This window comes from Lichenostomus cassidix, chromosome 18 (assembly GCF_008360975.1).
Source record: "Lichenostomus cassidix isolate B80296 chromosome 18, HeHo_3.0, whole genome shotgun sequence".
Lineage (NCBI taxonomy): Eukaryota > Metazoa > Chordata > Aves > Passeriformes > Meliphagidae > Lichenostomus > Lichenostomus cassidix.
Window position 1 is genome coordinate 11,668,188 of NC_139498.1, and position 21,346 is coordinate 11,689,533.

Below are 21,346 nucleotides of genomic sequence, written 5' to 3' on the forward strand. Positions count from 1 at the left end.
CTGCCAGGCACTGACCTCTCCAACCAAGCAAAGTCAAAGACTTTGTCTCACATCAGGCAGTAGATTTGAATTAAAAATAGCCAATTCCTGGAATCACAGAATATCCTGAGTTGGAAGGGCCCCAAAAGGGTCATTGAGTCCAGCTCCTGGCAGTGCACATGACATCCCCAAGAATCCCACCATGAGCCTGAGAGTTAATGAATGCTGTAACCTGTGATTTTTAATTAGCTCTGTAGCTAATGAAGAGTCTCTGAATTTCTCTTTGCATCACTTTGAGATGAGTTTAACCTGAGTGCATGGTTTACATTACAGCTTCTATCAAGACCAAGATTGGTGTAACCATTTCTTTTCCTCTGCTACCCCTGAGGGTCTTACACGACAGGAGTTGGGTCGGAGCGAATCCCCAGTTCAAAGAAGGCCCCAGTTCTATCTGTAACTCCTGGAACTGTGTCTAGTTCTTCTGATTTCCAATAAATATTAAATATGCAGCAGCTCCTGGGATCCTGTAAATATAGTCCAAGAAGGAGAACTGTGTAATGCCACACATTTCTCATCCACTTCTCAGCTGTTCAGTGACTTTTTGAGCCATTAACACAGCTGGAGATGCACAGAGCTGGCAGAGGAGGCCCATGTGGCTGCCTAGGCATCAAAACCTCCTAGGAACAAGTCCTTCAAAGGGCTTGGAGTAATGGCCTTGTGCTCAAGTGTGATTTTTGACTTGGGTTTACACCAGCTCTAATTTACTCTGAGCTGGAGGTTGCTTTGGGCCATCAAGTTGCCACCAAGTGGGGGTTGCCAGTCCCCAGCAGAGAATTTGGAGAGGCAAAGAGGTTTTTGAAAACACCAAAGCTGTTGAGATCTCAACTGCCTTCCTCCTACAGGCGCGTCTGAAAATCCCACCTAATGTTTAATTAGTGCATAAGCTACATGCCAGTGCTCAGCAAGCAGGCAACCTTCCTCTGGTGTCTCCTGAGATCCCCAGGTAAAACCTCAGCCAACACAGTTGTCACTGGGAAGTATTTATCATTCTAATTTCAGATTTCAAGTTGCCATCTTACCACTGGCAGCACAGACTAGCCTTTACCTGAAAAGTAAGTCCTGAATTTTGGCTTAAATCAGGGATGGGGAAATGAAGACAGCCTTGTACTCTGCCAGTGGCTATAGATGGCCCCAGAATGTTTTTATCCCAGGTGGAAAAGCTGAAGAACGGTAAACAACACAGTTACATGTTGTCTGTATTTAGGGTTGTATTGTATTATTGTAATATTCAAGCTGTCAACCCCTACCACATAAAGAGAGGGAAAACCAGGAGCATCCGGGCACAGTGTGGTGCCTCTGGACACTGCTCAATCCAGCACGACAGCTCCAGGATGGATTCACAAAATAGGCACCAGTTTGGGTCAGTTCAGCCCCCAACCTCCTGCATTTAACAGCTCCAGTGTCCAGCAGGACACCTGATGTCCCAGCTGGACCACAATGAACCCTGAAGACACAAACACCAAACACCGTCACCTCAGACACATGTAATTCCCAGCACCCAGGTTACATTTGCAAACAGCTGATTTGCAATGGAAAAGGGAGAAATGAGCCACCAAACTGCTGCCTCCTCTTGCAGCAGCAAATCCCACGGCTGGCGGGTGACAGGGTCCAGCCAGAGCGATCCCACACAGTGAGGGGGAAAACACACATGCTGTTATTCTCAGTAATAAGATGCCTGTCAACATATAAACCAATTAGGTGCAGCTTTTGTATTCATAACAAGGCTGGGCAAGATGCTTTCTATGAGCAAGTGCTTTCAAGTGAAAAATACCTTCTGAAAGAATCTGACAGTTTGCACATGAGGTTTCGGTTTGCTCTGAGTTTGGTTGGGTCTTTTTTTTTCAAATGCAAGTAATGAAAATTCTCACATTGTTTCAAACCAAGAAACTGTGTCTTAGTTTTCAGCAATCTTTCTTTCTCTCTCACACACTCATATTCACACGCTCACACACTCACACTGCTTCTTTTAGCTTTCTGCCTGTCTCTTTTTATTTTTTAAATCACAGTAGAAAGATGAAAAAGAGGGATGAAATGAAAATCCGTGTTTGAGAGAAACACACCAAAAACAATTATTTTCTTCATTTTAGTCTTATGAGCTTACTTCAAACCAGTGTTTTTGTATGCTTCCATGTATTACCAAGAAATATCCACATTTTGGGATGGGAAATATTTATCATTCTTGTTTCATTTTTCAAATTGCCTGTTAACCTCCAGCAGCACAGACTAGTCTTTACCTTAAAGACAAACCCTGTATTCTGAGTTTAATCAGGGACAGGGAAATGCAGGCACTCTTGTGGTCTGCCTGCAGCTACAGATGCTTCCAAACGTTTTTTATCCCAGATAAAAAAGCTGAAGAACAGCAAATTAGTCCCATATATAACTTCTCAGAGAACACTTATAACTCCCATTTAGCATAAAAGGAAGCAACAACAAAGTTTTGGGTTCAGAATTCAAGCACAGAGTGAGGCTGTGTGATTTATATTAAGAAAAAAAACAAAGATGTTTCCCAAAATAAGGACCCAGCAGACCTGGCTGGAGCTCCTCCTTCCAGGTACGGAAGGTCCCAGAGAATGACTGGAGCCTTGTTCCAGCCGTGCAGCTGCAAAGGTTAATTGTTATTTGTTAGAGAAAACAAGAGAATTACAGATATTGGGAGTCATTCCCATCTCCCTCTAGTGGTTTCCCAGCTCCACGAAGCCAAGCATAGGATCAGTGCCTGTGAAGCAGAATCCTCTTGGAAAGCAGGAGCTGCAGGGGAAGCAGAGTTTGCACCAAGCTACTTGTCCAGAGGCCTGTTTGCACAGCTTGGGGATTAAATACAGCATTTCCATTTGGCTGGCAAAGCACCTAGACTCTCCTCCTCCCTGGGATGCTGCAGGTGGCCCTAAACCATCACACAGCATCTTGAAATGACTATGGAGCATAAATCAGTGAGTACATCTGAGCCATCTGCTGCTATGGAGTCAGCAGCATTGCTGAGGTGTAACCACAGCAGCAGCTCTGCCCTGGGCTTTTCCAGGCTGCCTGGATCCCTGTGGCTATTTGTGCAGTGCAGAACCAGCAGGAAAAGGAAAGTAAGGATGGGATGGTGAATCACCTTCCCAAAAAGTGTGTTTTTTACACAGGGACCACAAGGGAGCTATTTTGTAATCAAATGCAAATCACACCCCTGATTTGCACCTACAATCCCCATCCAATAGATGCATAAGTTGCAGAGACACATTTGCTATGGAAATCTGGTTTGGTTTAGAGCTGGATCCATTTAAGAACTAGCAGGAATGCCTTGCACCAGTATCCAACCTCATGAGTTTCCTGCAGAGTGATGCCGGCATCCGGCAGGATCTACATGTTCCCTCTCGGGCACACCTGTCACAGCTGAAGTGATTTTGTTCCACCTTCCAGAACAAAAAACAGGGGGAAGGGAGATATGAAACCTACCCAAATGTTTAAAGGAAAGGAAAACCCTTCCATCACAAGAAGTTACAAAGCTCACCACATGTGTAAAAGTGATTTCCAGAGGCAAGTGGAATCCAGTTCCCACTTTATAAAACAACAGTGAGGAAAGTGATGGAGTAATAACAGCACAGGAAAGCAAGATCAGATAGAGCACTTGTTATCACACTTGATGTTTGGAGCCAGATATGTCTTCAGGTGGAAAGTACTCAAAGCCCTCCTGCTTGTAGGACTCTGAGTAATTTTGCAAAGCAGCCCTGTACCTGCAGCCTTTACCTCTCATCGCAGGAGGAGCCTAACAAGCACAATTCAGGCTGGACATTCAGAGTACCCCTCCATGCAAAGCACAATCAGACACAGCAATTCTTGCTCAGGCTCATCACAGCAAGATTTTTTCTATTTTGTGTGAAGAAAGAGGAGGTGGAGGGGAAGGGCCAAGGGGCTGAGAGCAATATGTACCTATGCATGTGAACAAATAGATGCCAATTAAAAAAAAATAAAACAGTAAAGGTCTGTACAGTGTGACTGATCTGGAGAATTCCCAAGGGCTTTTTTGAAACCCAAAGTGTTGTATTTTGAAATGGACACAGATCTTGGCGGGAAGTGGGGGAGCAGACAGTAATGGTTTAATAGACTGTGGAATGGCTATAAAAAAAGAAAGGGGGGGGGAGAAAGAAAAAGCAGATGGCAGCCCCTTCACAGGAGCCATAAAATTTCATGGTGTATTTTCTATCCATGGCTTCACTGTAATTCAAGCCTTGGGGGCCAACTTTCTCTGGCAGTGGTAACTGAGGGGCCTTGGAGGGCTGAAGTAACAACGGGTGGACACTGCTTGGGCACACTGACCAAATGCTCCCTCTGGGGCTGGATCAGGAAATAAAACCTAAATCATTTCATAGAAACACCTAGGAGACTTCCCAAATGCAGCCTCAAAGTTCCAGTTCAGAGCCCTAGGAACAAAAACATAAAATGTCCCAGGAAATAGAAATCAAAAAGGGGCTTTTTACATCTGCATTTAGAAAATAAAAATCAAAAGAGATCTGCAGTCCCTCAGCACAACCCTCATCTTGCATGAAAAAATATTTTGATTTCTACAACTCTGTCCTGCCTTGGCCACTGGGCTCTCAAGAAGGGCACATGGTCAGGCCAGGACTGTATCTTAAAGACAAACCTCTCAAACCTCCACCCTTCTTTAGAATCATGTTTAAGCACTATGCCAGCAGAGGATGGGTTGGGTTGGAAGGGATCTTAGAGCTCATCTCATTCCAAGCCCCTGCCCTGGGAAGGAACACCTTCCACTAGACCAGGTTGCCTATCCAGACACTTCTCTCTAAATTTGGTCTAACCAAGGCCCAGCTGAGGACCACACCTAGATTTGGCTTTGGTTTATTACCATAAAATTTGAATCAAGATCATATATGAATGCAAACAAAACAGGCTACAAAGGTTAACATGCACAGGTTTCAGTTCCATCCCTCAGTACCTTGCTCTCAAGAGACCCCACCTGCAGAGCTGCCCCCAGCTTAGGGGTCCCGGCATTGGAAAGACATGGAGCTGCTGGAGAGAGTCCAGAGGAGGCACCAGGATGATCCGAGGGATGGAACAGCTCTGCTGGGAGGAAAGGCTGAGAGGATTGGGATTGTTCAGCCTGGAAAAGAGAAGCTTTGTGGTCACTTAATTGTGGCCTTCCAGGACCTGAAGGAAAGATGAAGAGAGAGACTCTTTACAAGGGATGGAGTGACAGGACAAGGGGGAATGGCTTCCCACTAACAAAGATGAGGGTTAGATGAGAAATTATAAAAAAATTGTTCCCTGTGAGAGTGCTGAGGCCCTGGCACAGGGTGCCCAGAGAAGCTGTGGCTGCCCCTGGATCCCTGGCAGTGTCCAAGGCCAGGTTGGACACTGCGTCTTGGAGCAGCCTGGGATAGGGGAAGGCGTCCCTGCCCGTGGCAGGGAGGTAGAAGGAGATGATCTTTGAGGTCCCTTCCAACCATTCTGTGATTCTGATACCTCCTCACCTGGCCCGGTGTCACTCAGTCACCATTGCAGGTGCAGGAGAACATCACCAGCCCCAGAACTCAACACACCTGCTGCCATTTCATCCTCTCCTACCCAGGGCACAGTCATTTGGGAGATGAATACAACAAAAGTGATTAAATGTTAATATGCCCATGACATATAAATAAAACAGCAGTTACTATGCACGAAAAAAAAAGGAGGGATTATTTTCATTTGATCTATCTAGCAAATACGTTTTGACATTGTAGTTCAAAGATTAAGCATTCCACACCCATTACAGATAAAAAGCAATAATTAGAAATTAATGCAATGAAAACTCAATTTTCCTTCCACCTGTTTCCCACTGGAACAATTGCTGTGTGGAGCAGAAGGAGAGAAAGGAAGTAAAAAAAAAAATCAGCCTTGAGAAACTGTGTGTCAATTGCATTGATTTTAATTATTACAAGACCTGTCTCTAATAGCTTTGCTAAACTATTTGCTTCCAAATTATATCAAAACAAGTTGGAAGATGAGAAATATTTCCTCAAGGATTCATGATTTTTTTTTTAGAGAGAAGCTTAATTTAAAAAATTCACTACTGTGAACAGGTCTCTGTCAGAAGCATTTCAGGATCTTCACACAGGTGCTTGGACTCTGTGATGAAATATGCATATGTGGGGTTTAATTCTTTTTCTGAGAGCGAGGGAAAGAGCAGGAGTCCTCTGCCTTCAGGAGAAATCAGAGCAGCTGGGGATGCAGTAAGTAAAGGGAATTTGTGCTCTCCGCTTGGAGCCCAACATTTCAAAGCACTCAGAGTCTAAAATTAAGCAGTACAAAAAAAAAAAAAAAGCTTTTCTTGTCATTTTGCTTTTGGCACAGGACAAAATGGCCCATTTCCTCCCTGAGGTGCAAAGGAGGAAGAACGGGGACAAGTAAAAAGATTTTTTGCCTCCCTGTGAATCAGTGCGATCCCTTTATGGCTAAAGGCCCGAACCCAGAAATGCCATCATTCTGCAAATTACTGATTTCAGCTGTTTCTTTCAAAAGATCTCACAGGTGCACACGATTGGCAGGGCACCAAAGGTCTATTTTTGCCATTTCTAAGCTATCAGGATCCATAAGAATGGGACAATTGGGATTCCCACTGCTAGGAGCTGGCACCATCCCACCTGGAGATTGGTTTGGAGAATTCTCTGTCTGTGTGTACAAACCAGCAGCAACATTTCCCACTAATGAGCAATTCCTCAGGAAGGTTAAGGAAAAGTCAAGGATTTCATTAAGGGCTCTGGCCGCTTAATTGGTCTATTCTGACAAATGCAATAATATTTGTGGGAAGGCCAAGCAGATAAAGAAAAAAGTAAAAAAGGTCAGGAATGGCCGTGTGAAATAAATCCATGGACATGTGGCTAGAAAACCACTACTGCTGCTGCCAGGAAGGGGATGTTCACCTCATCCCATTGGCTGTAGTTTCCACTTGGGGGTAAGTTGATACTTGCTGCTATTTAGGAATTTGCCTTAGGAATGAGCAAACTCTGGAATTCATGACATCTCTCCAGATACCTGGGGACAGGCTGGACAGGCACTGCTGGACCACACACTGCAGATGGCGCCCCAGAGGTCCTTGACAGGTCCTTGGGCAGGAGTAGAAATTATCTAAGAGAATTTATTTTTCTTCTAAACTTGGATTTGATAAAATAAAATTATCATAGAATCACAGAAGAGTTAGAGGAAAGGATTTTAAAGCTCATCCAGTTCCACCTCCTGCCATGGGCAGGGACACCTTCCACTATCCCAGGCTGCTCCAAGCCCCATCCAACCTGGCCTTGGACACCTCCAGGGATGGGGACATCCTGATAAAAGGCATTGAAAGTGTGTCCAGGAAAAGAAAGAAAACAAAGCCCCAAAATTAATTTTTCTGCAGTTTTGTGCCCTCCTGCCCCATTTCATTTCCCAGTTAATCTTCTTTAACAAAGTATATTTTCCCCATAAAGGTGCGAAAAGCTGTGTCTTTTATTAGACATTATCAGTAAAATACAAGGAAGTACAAAAATCTGGCAACAGAACAGATGGTATCATCTTGTCTCCACCTTCCCTGATCTTCGTCCTGTTGTCACCAGCATTTTAGGTCTCTTTCAGCTCTTTCTAGGAGGCCCCTCCATGATAACACTCCAAAAGAGCCCTGCAGCCCCTAGGACCCTTCTCTGACATCAGGCACCTGGGAAGATGAAATGTGAAATGTTTAAAACAGACTAAAGGAAGCATTTCTAATTTGAGTAATTATCCTGTGGCACTTCCTGCCATGTGATACAAGAGAAGCAAATAATGCAGAATAATTCCTCAAAGACTCAGTTACTGAGTTGAATAACAGCATCAGCTGCAGTTGTGCTGCCTAGGTGTCATATTAATGAAGGCTCCTGGTCCCTGTGCTTCAAACTAATCCCCTGCTGGGATCAGAAAAGCAAACAAGATCTCTGTTTCAATGACAGTCACAATTTCAGGTAATAATGAGGGCTAAGGCATGGGCTGGGGAAGGAGATTAGTCTTGCACTCAATTCTCCAATGGACTGCTTTAGTTTTCCCAGGCTGTTTTCCCATGTCGTGGAGGAAGCCTGTCTCTAATGGGGATGCCTCACCTTTCCTTAAAGCCAATTGCTTGAAAATCTAAAGCACCTTAGAAGTGTAAGCAACTTGCATTTTTCTGAACAAGCCACCACCTCTGGCTGCAGGGAGAGGCCAGCTCCCACTTATTACCTGCCAGCAACTCCCAGGCATGGCCAGACTTCGTGGCTTCACATCACAGGTTTTTGGGTGCTGAGCTCCTCTGTGCCAGCCCGTGCACACAGCACATTTTGGAGAGCCAGCCAGCCCTGTTGATGAGGAGGATGCCACGACTGTGCCCAGCCCGAGCTCAGAGGAACTGCTGTTTGCATGCCCAGGTTGGCACATCCCTCCTCCTGAAGCAGATGCCAGGGCTGCTGCTCTGCAGTGTCACGAAGGAGCAGCTATTTCATGTCCTTACAGAGTAACCTCGATCCTGCTACATGAGTAAATGGGGAAGTTACACATTAGGTCGTAACATTTCAGGCCCTATTAGGAACAAAGTGCCTTTGTGACCGTGCGAGTTACTGAATAACCTCCTCCATACCCCTAAAAAGCAGTGAGTGGGATTGAGCTTTTTTCTTCTTTTTTTTTTTTTTTTTTTAAACAAATCTGGTTTATATACAAGTCAGGATCTTGAGACTCCTTTTCGTGTCTCCATAGCTTGTTTGCCTTGCTGTCAGCCTATCAGCTATCCTCAGAGCAGGGTTTTGGTAGGAGTGAGTTCCAAAACAGCTTTTAGGTCCCAAGACAAAGGGGCCTGAGGTTTTACTGTATAGGGCAGGTACAAAAGTGCCCCTGAAACGCCCAAGCCCACCCATCTTTGAGTGCATTAAACCTGCTCCATGCTGCCCTGGAAAACGGGAAAACATATCAGGGTTGGTTTTAGGTCTTCTCTAAAAATAAAAAAAGCAGGACCACCCTGCAGAGAGGGAGGAGGACAGGGAAGAAAAAAATAACAACCCATGTATACATGTAGTCATGCTGGTGCTCATGTGCTGGCATGAAATATCCTGAGATATTAACAACCCTCAGATCAGAGCTTGACCTTCTGCCACCCCACGGTGGTTGGATGGATTCAATGATCCGGGTGATAATGGGGCACTGTGCAGTTGCTGACTGGGCCAGCAGCAGGGTGGGAAGGTGTACATAACCTCTCAGCCCATGCCCGCCCTCTGCCAACCCCCAGGTACATCCCAGTTTAGGGACTTGATGTGACTATTTATCAAAGAACATTTCTCAATCACCTGTGAACTCACTGGAGAGGACCCTGAACTGCTGTAAGTACCAGACCCTGGACCCTGTCCAGCAGCCCCTCTCTGGGCACATCTGAACACTCAGAGGCTCCTCCTTCTCCTCTTGCTTTCCCATCTGCTGTCTCCTCCAGGCCACCAGTGAGCGCTGGTCCCCTCCACACCTTTATTGACTGCTGCTGGTTCTCTGCAGCACTTCCTCACATAGACACAGCCTGTGCCTTCAGACTGATTGAAATGGGAAGCCCTGGGTGGCAGAAGTGACCTGAGCTTGAATTCTGTCTCCCCTAAAGGCTAGGTTAGGGGGACTGAAATTACACAGCTCCTGCTCTTGTGCTGAACTGAACAGTTATCAGGCTCTCCAAACAAGCCTTTGTTTTCACACAGAGACAGATGGGTCCTCTTTCCCTTCTGCCAAGCTCGCCACTCTTCTCCAGGAAACCTCCCCTACACAGAGCTCTGGGAACTCCAAAGCAACAACTCTGTGCTTTTTGACCCTCATTTCCTTTCTGAGCCAAAGAGAGTGACTCTCTCATAACCAGACTTCCCAGACCTTTCACTTGAAGGAACATTAATGTTTCTGTAACTCTAATTATGTTACTGGCATTTCCCACTGTCTGCACTGAGGACTGTACTGGGCTGTGCTGAGCTGCTGAGGCTGTGAGACCCAGGTAACACCCAGAGGCACATCTGTCATCAAACACTCACCCAAAATCACAGCAGAGGCAGGAGCAAAGTCAGCCCAAGAGCTCTCATCTCACGATTCCCAAAGCAGCACCCTCACCGCTGGATAACGCACTTGAAAGCACATATATAAATAAACTTGGGCCTTGTGTAAACCCAATTAGAATACACTGGAAAATTATTCATGGAGGCTGGCAGACACAATCTTTACCTCAGGTGTAAGCCACAGGAGAGTGTTGTGGAGCTTGCATTACAGGGAATGCTTTGTGACTTTGAGTTATATTGCACTTAGCCTGTAAGTGAAACAGTAACAGCTTGGTCTATGGAGATAACACCCCAGATCAGCTCCCTCCAATAAATTAGTGAAACATTCCACTCCCCAGCCCTGCAGTCTCACACCTCGAAATATCAACACAAACTTCAAGGGTTTGATGGAAAAAACGGTGTTAAGTCTCATGGTGTTTGAGGAATTTCCCAATATGCACTAAATTAACTTTCTGGCTGCACTAAACAATGTGGTGGAAACCAGCCCCATCTGAGACAGATGCAGGGCAAGAGATCCAAGCAGCTGGTTTGCACATGAAATCAGATTGAGATTAACACTTACCCTTGGAGTTCTTGCTCTGGGGATAAAATACAGCTTCAGGGACCCCTCTGTTTATAAATGCCTCTAGTTTCTTCAGTGATCTAGGACAGACAGGCCATGAAAAGTCAAAAACTAAAAATATCCCTCCAAAATAAAACCATTGACATACATTCATCCTCTTTGTTTCCACTGGCTTGGTGTTTTAAGGATTAGGCCCAAACCATGGAAATCTAGTTCATCAGATTCAACTGGAGAAAACCAGTTCACTTCTCAACTCCACTGCTGCAGTAGGACCAAGGGAGCACAAAACATGACAGAAGGATGAGGATAAAATAAGGAAAAAAGTTTAGTTTTGTACAAGGAAGTCTCTTAGTGAGGAAAATAAATGGGAGAAAGGGAAGGTTTTCATGGCTACAGCTTAGTGTAGACTTGTGCACTGGGGAGACCAACCATGCTTTTTTCCCATTTATTGGTATTTACATAAATTAAAAATACTGGAGGAGAGAAGGAACAGCATAGGTGTTGACCAGTTTGGATAAAATGGAACAGGATTCCCTGGACGCTGGCCTCTTTCACCCCTTCCCCAGTTAAAGGCCAGCCTGAACACTCCAGTAGGCAACCAGTGCATCCCCCATGGCCCGGCAGCATATCCCAGAGGAATCAGTTCATTTAGGCCACTTGGCAGATAACACGAGTTTGTTTTCAAAAAGACAAAGCAGTCTGTCCATTAGGATTTCTCACGCTTCATGTGTCAGCCCTGGCCAGAGAAATACAACATTAACTACATCAAAAGATATTGTTGAATGAATAAATTATAAAAACATTCAGGGTACCTATCTGGGGTATTATTTTACACGATGGTGCCGAGTAGGTTAAAGGAGCATGTTTTGCTGTTATTGCATTCCCAGCTCCGTTTGCAAGGACTCAGCATTGCTGTGAAAGTGAGACTATGGGCATGAGTTCCCTGCCGGCACAGTAGGACCAGGCACAGAATTTGCCAATGTCACCTCTCCCCTAAGCATTACCCTCCAGAGAAAGACAGCAAACACTTCTCCTGGGCAGGATAAGAGGAAGAAGAGCCCTCCAGACAAAGCTAAACATGAGTCCATTGAAACAAGTCCTCAAATTACAATTTCACAGCCCCATGCTGCCTGCAAAGCCCTGGCCTCTGCCTCCTCCTCCTCCCTGCAGTCATACAGCTCAGTATGAACATCTTGCTTAGCCAGCATCCACCTCTTCACACACAGCTCTTCACACAAGCACCCATGTTCCAGTCCACATCTGAGGATTTCCAGAAGCTTTGCAAACATTATGCAATTAAGCCTCACAACCCTTGTGATGGATGGGCTGAGCGTTATCCATCATGGTTTCTTAGCTGTGCAAAGAGAAGGAGAGAGTCCTTAAGTGCCTTGTCTAATATCACACAGAAATCCTACAAGAGAATTAGGATTATCACACAGATCTTTGGATTACCAGCCTTTTTATATGCAATTTATTCCTGATCAAAACCATACAATCCAGCTCAGGGTTTTGCCCACAGGAAGATTTCTAACTAAGCAGAGTTTACACAATTGCATTTGGGAGGTGAGGGGAGGGAAGGGGAAGGGGAAGGGGAAGGGGAAGGGGAAGGGGAAGGGGAAGGGGAAGGGGAAGGGGAAGGGGAAGGGGAAGGGGAAGGGAAGGGTCTTATGGCTAATCCCAGAATTACCTCCTTTGCTGAGCCCAAGTTCCATTCATGGAGCAGTAGGGTGAACACCCATCCCCATAAAGCTACAAGATCACTGCCATTCCCATCAGTGGGACCAGGTTGCTTAGTGGGTGAATACTGTTTCCTTTGGCATGATAGACCTCCCTCGGACACTGTAAATTATTACAAAATTGTGTTAACTTTGGCCTTTTACCCAGAGAAATAAAAGCCTTTTTGGGACTAAAGCCTACTCACATGCAGACAGGTGGTGGAGGAAAGGCAGCTCAAAGCCAGAGGCAAAAATGGGGATCTGCTGCTGCCTGGCAGCAAATTCAGACTCCTCATCACAAAAGATGTTAATTTGGCTCCTGTTTACAAGCACAGCCCCTGTTAGACCCATCTCCCCAGGCAAGGCAGTAAATTATGTGTGCCTATATCTGGCTCCTCTGGTCCCCTGTCCATATGTCAGCCCTCAGTGCTGGTTACCAGGGTTTGGGGAGCCCCAGCCCCAAATGTCCCCAGCTCCTCCTAGCCAGCTCTGGGGGAGATTTCAAGGTATATCATCCCAGCCACCTCCCAGAGGTGTTATTTGCCATCTGGAGCTGGGCAGACATTCCCAATGAATGTATTATCCATCAAAAAGCACACTTTTCTACAAACTCAATTTGTCTATATTTGAAATATATCTTGCTTGGGGAAAAAAATCCATAAAATAAAAATTTTTGAGTTTGCAAAGCAAAATACTGCAGACTTCTTTTGGAATAGTGTTCTTGTTTTTGAAGTGAGAACAATCTTTATTTATAGAAGGAATTTGAAAGAATTGAAAACTTAAATACAACAGAATATTTTCTGGCTTACTCAGGATCAGATAGCCAAATGGGAAAAAAACCCCAAACAAGTTATCAAACTCATTGCAATAATATCCCTCTTTCTATGCCCAAAAAAGTTAGATGAACCCAATCCAGCTTTAGCAAGTCCCACTAAAACCAAAACCCAGATTAGGGGGCATGGGCAGTGGTGCAATAGGAGAGATATAATCGTCCCTATTCCATTCTCCCTAGAAGTATGTGGTCCTCAACATATTTGATCCTAAGGTTTTGGGCAGCCTTCACTCTGAGCTGATTTACACAGAGACTACACAAAGGGGTGGCATTTATTCTACAAGACTTTCTGACCCATAAATGCCGATGTTGTTGCCCCGCTGTGTACTTTTCCACCTCCCAAAGCCAATATTGTAAGGAGCTGCAGATGTGCCAACTGAAAGGCTTCCCTGAAAGGCCTGCGGGTCCTGCCAAAGCCCAGCCTGTTGAACCAATGCCCTGGGCCAACCTCTCCCAGTGCTCAGGGATCACTGCACTGAGGGTGCTCGAGGATGGGGAGTGGAAGTATCACAAGCACAGCCTAAGGCTTTTTTCTTCTTTAAATGTGTCTACAAAATGAAATCATTTTGACTGCAGGCTGTTTACAGCTGTCACATCTGAAACAGATTTTGCCAATTTCGTCTCAGAAGTCTGGGTCTATGAAAAGAGACATAACATGAAAATCCTTCATGATAAGGAGCGAAGTCATTTGTAAATTGAGCTGTAGTGTCTTTGGTGGTGTGACATTAATTTAATTCTCTTACTGCCCTGCTTAGACAGAAACACTCCCTACCTAGTTCGTGATCACAGGAAAAAGAATAATAACCACATAACAAGGGTCCCCAGAAAAAAAAAACTGGGCTTTTGAAGGGACTGTGTTTCTGAGTATTTACATTTCAATGGGATGGAAAACATAGTTTCTCAAGTATGCTTTACCAAACTCTCTGAAAACCCTTTTCTTTCTGTTTGATTAATCATTTCATGCTTAGTGTCTTTTAAAATACTGCTTCATCTAGAGAGCAGATAAATGTGCATCGCCTCAGATAAATGATAAACCTTAAGGCTCTGCTTTGCTCTTTTCCTCTTTTAGCTACTTCAGCTCCTAAATCAGTAAATACACAGCACAGATTTTGTGTAAGAAGAGCTGGTGGATTTGAAAGACTAAAGCAATGTTGAGGGTTTCTCTGCCTCAAGCAGGGCTGAGAAATTACAAAAGCCAATCTAATAAAAAGGCATTTCCTTCCAAGTGTTCAATGTGATTAAAAACCAGCCAATTAAAGCTGTGATTCAATATAAAAACTGAATGTTTCCAAATGTATAAAACACTTGACATCTGCCCTTTCCCTCCAGCTTTCCATATGGAAAATAGATCTACCTGCCATCTCTGGGCTACTCTGTAGCAAAGGAGTTTGGACTGAGCTAAGCCAGATTTACCAGCAAAGTCTTTGCCTTTAGCACAGGTCCTAAACACAGATTTGTTTCACTACTCCACAACTCCTAAAGCTGCTTTATAACATATAAAAATGTTCTACTGGCTCAAACTCCCTTGCCCTGGGCAATCATTGGTCTGACAGTGGCAGCAGGAGATGCTGTTTAGAGAAAGCCCATGAGCCTGACCACTCCTGCAGCTCCTTCCCTTTGTACAACAGCCAATCCCAGCTGCTGAATGCGGGATTCTAATGTCATATCCCTGCCCAGTGGTTTTAATGTCAATTTATTAAGCTACTGTGCATGAATCCTAAAAATTCCCCTTCGAATCTGCTGATTTGCCGCCTTCATCATCTTACAAACCTCTCCCATACTGCATTTCAGCATTCTCATCTCCAAACTGAAGTCACAGCCACAGGAAGCAGCTTTTCCATCCCCATTTTACCACACCACCTTCTCCAGTACACCAGTCTCTACAGGATTAATTTTACTTCATTGAGGAACAAGTCATAAAAGATGAGTGGTTAAAGTGCAATTTGGCTACATCTGCTGCCAAGGGGACTACAAGGGCCGTGCTGACACATCCTCAGTGCTGAGTGAGGAGCTCAAGGGGAAAAGTTCAGGTTTCAGATGCTGCAAAGTTTCCTAATCCCAATGTTGCTATTTTCTGAGCCATTTTTCTCAGCACCATGAAGTCCTCCAGACACAGGATGATCCCCCTGCAACTAAGTTATTTCCAATCAATTGGAAATCAGCAGGATCAGCAATCTGATTCTGCTCATCAATCCCAGCTCCATGCTGGGTTGCACAGTGTGGACATGCTCGCCCACAAATGCTGGAGCATCCAGTTCTTCTCCCCTCTTCTCTTCAAAGAGGGGGAAAGTGTCGTGTCACAAACAACTGGCAGCTTTAGAACTGACTGACATGCTTTTGAACCCCAAGGGAAGTTGAAACTTTGTTGAAATTTCATTTTAAGTGATCACTCCTCCTGAGGGCTCACATACATCAATGTCATAGGCAGTGGTAATATATCTGTATTCTTGAGTGCCTACACAAAAGAAATATGAAATACTTTGTGTTCCACTGACATACATACAAAACTAATAATCAGCAAAAGGGGAGCTTTCACAGAAAAAAAATCTAAAGCGTTATTAAATGTCATATGCAGAAGTAGTCTTGAAAACAAAGAAAAGAGAATTCAGGTTAAGAGGACAAAGTGAATAAATGCACCAAACTGCAAACCAAAATGAATGCTTTGGCTTGGGAGGTAGGGTGGAATCCAAGCTACATTTCTGGAGAGCTGAACCTTCTTTCCTGCTGGGTGCTGTTCCAATGATCTCCACGCTTTGTGGAAGAGGCTCTTCTCCCTTTTCTATTAACCAGATTAACTCACAACTCTGCACAAACATTCCTTTGCAAAACCCACAGGAACTACTGAGGTTTCTCAGGAATCCCTCTGGGATTTCAGACTCTCAGCAGTGTGGAAATCAACCCCTAAGCTGTGCCACCTCTGCTTGCGAGTTACCAGGGAGCTTTGCCAGGGACAAATTTCTCTAGCAAGAATAGGTTCTTTTAAGAGAAACACCAGGAAGCAAAGTCCTGTTTCCTCCCATTTTCTTCTCCAGCAGGCACCCTGCAGGTCTCCACCATGCGGGGAAGGTGAGACAGGAGGAGAACATGCATCACTCTCTCATGTAACACTACTCTGACATTGGCCAGGATCCTCCTATCCTTGTATTAAGGGATTTTAGATCTATCCCAGCTGAGCAGAATTTCCTGGAGCCCTTGTGCCTCCAAGAATAAGGTGCATTTCTTTGACTTTTCTTAATACGATTGCAGATAACAATTGCTTCAGAGTCTTAGAGCCTCACACTAGGAGGGGAATGAGAGAACACACTTGCCAGGTGTTCATCCTATGGCCTAAATCCTGCCCAGAATGTGCTCAGACACAGGGATAACTTGGCACTGAGAACTTCCCCCGGATGGGACCTTGCTGCCTTGCTGAGACAGAAATGTAATCCTCTGCCTTGTCCCTCTCCTGTAGCTCATCCCATAGGAACATATTTATCTCAGACATCCTCCTCCTCGAAGAAAGGAACAGGAGAAAATTCCAACTTGATTCATTTTTGTCATGGACATCCAAGGATTTGGTACACTAAAGGCAGCACACACCTTCCTTGTTTTTAATGAGACCTTTGACTCAACTCCCAAAAGAAAGGTGAGAATTTTCTTTTATTTTAAAAAGCATAACTCAACCCAGAACCATTTCTCCCTTCAATTTTGCTGCTTTGATCTTGGCTGAAATTGTTACGAGAATAATGTCTGATGGAAACATTAAATCCTGATCCAATGGGATGGAGAATGGTTTTCCAAGGGTTCATTGACCACACTGTTTCAAAGGTATCATATTTCTTGTGGGATGGCTGCTGGATCATTCCTCACTGGCACACCAGCTGCCAGGGAGGGAGATAACTGGAGCTGAAACTCTGAATAAAGCGGACCAGACTCTCAGAGCAGGCAAGACTGTTATGGCTGAAGAACTGCTGCAATATGCTGTAATCACAACTCCATTGCAGCCCAGTATTATTTTCATAATAAGCCTGTTTTATTTTATTTTTCATCCAGGCAAACTCTGAAGGATTGTTTCTCACAGCGTAGCTCTATCCTGCTCTCAGGGAAACCATCTCTGTTTAATATCCACACTGCAGGTTAATAAATACCACAGTGTCATTTCCTCCACTTGCTGGTTTTAGCAAATGTCAAAGGGCAACAACATTGTAGCAAAAACCAAGTGTTGAAAAGGGAAACAGCAGGGACCAATAATATCTGAAAGGTTTTACATCCCATGCCCAAATTCTTCTGGGTTTACTTCATGCTCATGGCGATTTTGAAGAAAATCTCTGATTTAGTATCACCATCCAATCCCATCAAGCACTGACCAGCAGGTGGCTCGTGGAAACATTTACATAGAGATTTTTTTTTTAATCTATTTTTTTGACACCCGAGGCTATCTAACCGTTTCCTCCTTGAGTTATACAAAATATGGAGCACAGAAGCGGATTTGATTTAAAGTTTGTGAGAGAGATTCAGTGGTCCATCTGTGTGAGAGCCCAATCTAATTTTTATTTATGCCTCAACATGTGTTCTATGTGAGGTGAAAAAATTACTTTAGGGGCTGTATACATCTGGGAGCTCGGTCCCCCGAGAGGCTTTGCCTGGCAGCAGTCAGGAGAGAGGAAGGTTCCACTGCTGCTGTGCAAGGCACGCCCTTCTCACTGGTGGGGCAGATCCCTGGATTCCCGGGAGAAAATGCGTGGAAAAAGGGCGCGGGAAGGCACGCTATAGGAGGGCCAAGCACATCAAAGCAGTTAACTACGACACAACTCGGGGGCCATTTTCTTTGGGCTTCTCGGAGGGAGCGGGGGCTCATCTGGAGGGTCAGCTCTGCCCCCCTCGTATTTTCCTCCCTGCAGTCCGCTCTTTTCCTGGCTGTCCTGTCTGCCCGTGTCCTGCTCTGCTTCGCTGCTTGCCCGAGGCCGCTCCGTCGCCGCAACAACCTCATGCTCGCTACTTCTCCGACTACGAAGCCACCGCCTCCGCCGCCTGCACCCTGCCTGCATCCAGCCCAGACCGCCGCTGCCTGCAGCCACCGTGCTCCGACCCTGACCGCCTCGAGTCCTGCTCCTGCTCTTCCGCCACGAGAGCCACGCAGACTCTCGAAGCTCGCTGCGCACACTCCATCTGCCAAACACTCACCGACGGGGCGCCCGGGGTACAGCAGGAGCGATTTGCCCAGCATTCTCTTTCTGTCCCTGTCTCTCTTTCCCACTTTGTTCCTTTTCCTGTCCCCCTTGGGTAGGAACACTCAGCCTTTCTTTACCAATAAACAGTTTTCAGATATAATATTGTCGCGTTGGTGCTTCAATTTTTTTTTTGTCCGAGAAATCCATTAAAAGAATTCTTCCCGAGTCCCCCTTTTAGAGCAGAACGGGACAATCTGGTCCATCCAGCATTTCCTTTTAAAAATAAAAACAAGTAAAAAAATCCCTACTAACAATGACAAAATCCCCCTAAACTTTAGTAGCATTTAAAAAAGACAGACTGGAACTCTTTGTTAACCATAATTCTTAGATTACCATGAGATTTATATTGGAAATACTTGAACAATGCTTCCTCCTCTGTCCTGCACTTCAATCAAAATACTATTACTATGTAATAATGATATGGCTTCAATGAGCACTTTTGTCCAAGGAATTCACTGTGTTTACCAGAAACATGAATTCTACCTAATAAGTGCACAGTGTGATAATTTTTTGGCAGTGAAAATGTGATTGAGCAGAGATGTCACCAAAATTGTATTTTTCCCTGATGTATTTTCAGATTAATGTATTTGAGTGAAAATCACTGCCCCAAACCAGGCCAATCCCCAACACTGCAGGAGTGAGCAGGCACATCTCCAGCCTCCAGCCCCCAGCCCCCAGCTCTACCCATAGCTGACCCCTCACAACCCTCCACCCTTTTGTAGGTGGATTCCACATTTATGGAAGTGCTGTAACATAAGCAAGGCTATTTTACTCACAGTTCGGAAGCGAAAATGCAAACAAGCAACTCAAGTCACTCAACTCCACTCACAAGATGAAACCTTGGACTGGACCCACCCCTGTCAAGGACCAAAACCCACCAACATCAGCTGAAAGCTTTTAATGAGGATTTCAGCAGGAGAGGTGAATGGTAACTGATTCATCATCAGAGAAGGGAAAGAGATAAGGCTCCACAGTGACCAGCTGGCCGCAAAGCAGAAGAAATCATTGAACAGCCTGGGCTGGAAAGGACCTTAAACAGCATTTTGTTCTCTCCCCAAGCCCCATCCAACCTGGCTTTGGACACTTCCAGAGCTGGGGCAGCCACAGCTGCTTTGGGCAACCAGTTCCAGGGCCCCACCAACCTTACAGGGAAGAATTTTTCATAATATCCAATATAAACCTACTCTCTGTTGGTGTGAATCCATTCCCCTTTGTCCTGGTACTACATACCCCTGTAAAAGCCAGGACAGCCCATGAGTTTGGTCCATCTCAGCTATGGGAAAGTGAAGACAAATGGGTGGAATGTGATCTTCCACAAAGAATAGTTTTCCACTCATTTGCCATCTCGTGACTGCTGTCACGGGCTGTGGACGGGCCAAGTCCTGAGGAGAGCCCACGGATGAATGCTGCCCTGACCTAACAGGAGCAAGGCCTACAGGCAGGTTCCAATTAGCCAAAATTAGTCAGCTGTGGCCAGGGTTTGTCTTCCTTTAAACACCAAATAGTGTGAAGGCAATAGCTACTTTCTCCACGTTGCCCACTCAACCCTTTGTGGCCTTACCCCCTTCCCCAGGGAGCCTCCTCCAGTTTTGTTTCTCCCCTTCCTGAGCCATGCCAATCATTAAAGACTCTGAGCAGCCCCATTATCATCCTGGGCAATTCCTAACTCATTAGGCTTTAAAGTTGTAGGACTGCAGAAAAAAAACCCCAAACCATTTGCTAATTTGCTAATGGTTAAACACAATGGAAGGATGTTAATGTTTTACCCCACCAACGACTGAGTCTGTAGGACAATTATTACAGATATTTACATGGGTTTAGTGTTACGTTTTCCTGACATGAGGTCATTTGCATGGCATCTAAGTAAAAATAGAGGAGTTTAATCTTCACCCAACCTCAGAGGCTGATTTGAATTCTCCCACTGTGAACTTTCAAACATGGAAGCATGCTTGTTTGCACCGAAGGGATCCAATATCCTGCCTTTGCAATGGACATTTTACATTTTGGCAGGCTGCACATCCAGGATTGTGCCAGACTGCAGCATTAATAATTCACTACCTGATCTGATCTTTCAGCAGGAAACACAAGTAAAGACGACATTAAGTGCTGCTTGGCTTCCTCTCCTTTGTCATTCTTCTGTTGTGTCTTCAGATTGTGCTTAATCTAGTGGGAATTTAGTATTAATTTAACACAAAAAGTCACGTTTTAGGAGGTCAAAACCATATCTGAAGAGAAACTGGATTTCCTGCTGAGTTTACTTTTAAAACCAACATTTTAATTTTTCTTTGGATCTCTGTATAAGAAAGAGATGTAATATGTTTAGATCAGGATGCAGGAGAGGATAAAAGAAATATTAGATTCCTAATGATCAGTGTATTTACAATTTTCTCCTGGTTGTGTGAAAAAACAAGTTACCTGTGGACATGAGAGGACATTTTCCTTCTCAAGGGGAAGAACTGCATTTTCTGGCAAGGTTTGCAATTTATTTCTTTGTGTTGCAACAGAAGGAAAACCTCCCTAGGAGTAAACTCCAAAACATGTTTATATGGTTGAAAATGGTCTGAGCCATTTCTCCAGTGCCAGGTAACAGCCAGCCATGCACACATCTGCACTTGTTCAGCTGGGGGGTTGTGGACCAGGTACTCCCAAAAATTTTCTTCATTGACAAAGCTGCTGTCTCAGAGTCCTCAATACCTAAGGTGACCTAAAAGTTTTAGCAAGCTGTAAGTGTTCTCCTTCTCAGAGGCTGGATTTTGTTTTAAAAAAACAAAACAACAACAACAACAACAACAAAAACAACACAACAAACAACCAAAAAAAAAAACAAACCAAAAACAAACAAACAAAAACCAAAACAAAAAAACCAAACCACAAACCAAAAAAAAATACCCTAAAATCTAGAAAACTGAAGAAGATAACGTCAGTTTTGACAAAATGGTCTCATTCACAGTGTTTTG

The 21,346-nt window shown here is 44.6% G+C and overlaps 2 long non-coding RNA genes across 3 annotated transcripts in view; both read right to left on the reverse strand.

The window, feature by feature from the left end:
* LOC146429724 (uncharacterized) overlaps positions 1-19,858 on the reverse strand; it is an 80,423-nt gene extending 60,565 nt beyond the window's left edge. Inside the window, exons 1-2 of one of the 2 annotated variants that reach the window (XR_014855672.1) lie at positions 19,806-19,858; positions 19,166-19,246 (exon numbers count right to left, since the gene is read on the reverse strand). This is a non-coding gene — a long non-coding RNA (uncharacterized LOC146429724). Of the gene's footprint in view, positions 1-19,165; positions 19,306-19,805 lie in introns of those variants that run through there. The other variant, XR_014855671.1, reaches the window with a different exon arrangement.
* On the reverse strand, positions 10,236-12,459 carry LOC146429725 (uncharacterized). Its single transcript, XR_014855680.1, has 3 exons — positions 12,320-12,459; positions 10,633-10,712; positions 10,236-10,318 (listed from the first exon to the last, which is right to left on the reverse strand). It is a non-coding gene; the product is annotated as an uncharacterized LOC146429725 (long non-coding RNA).
* Positions 19,859-21,346: the final 1,488 nt, after the last annotated feature.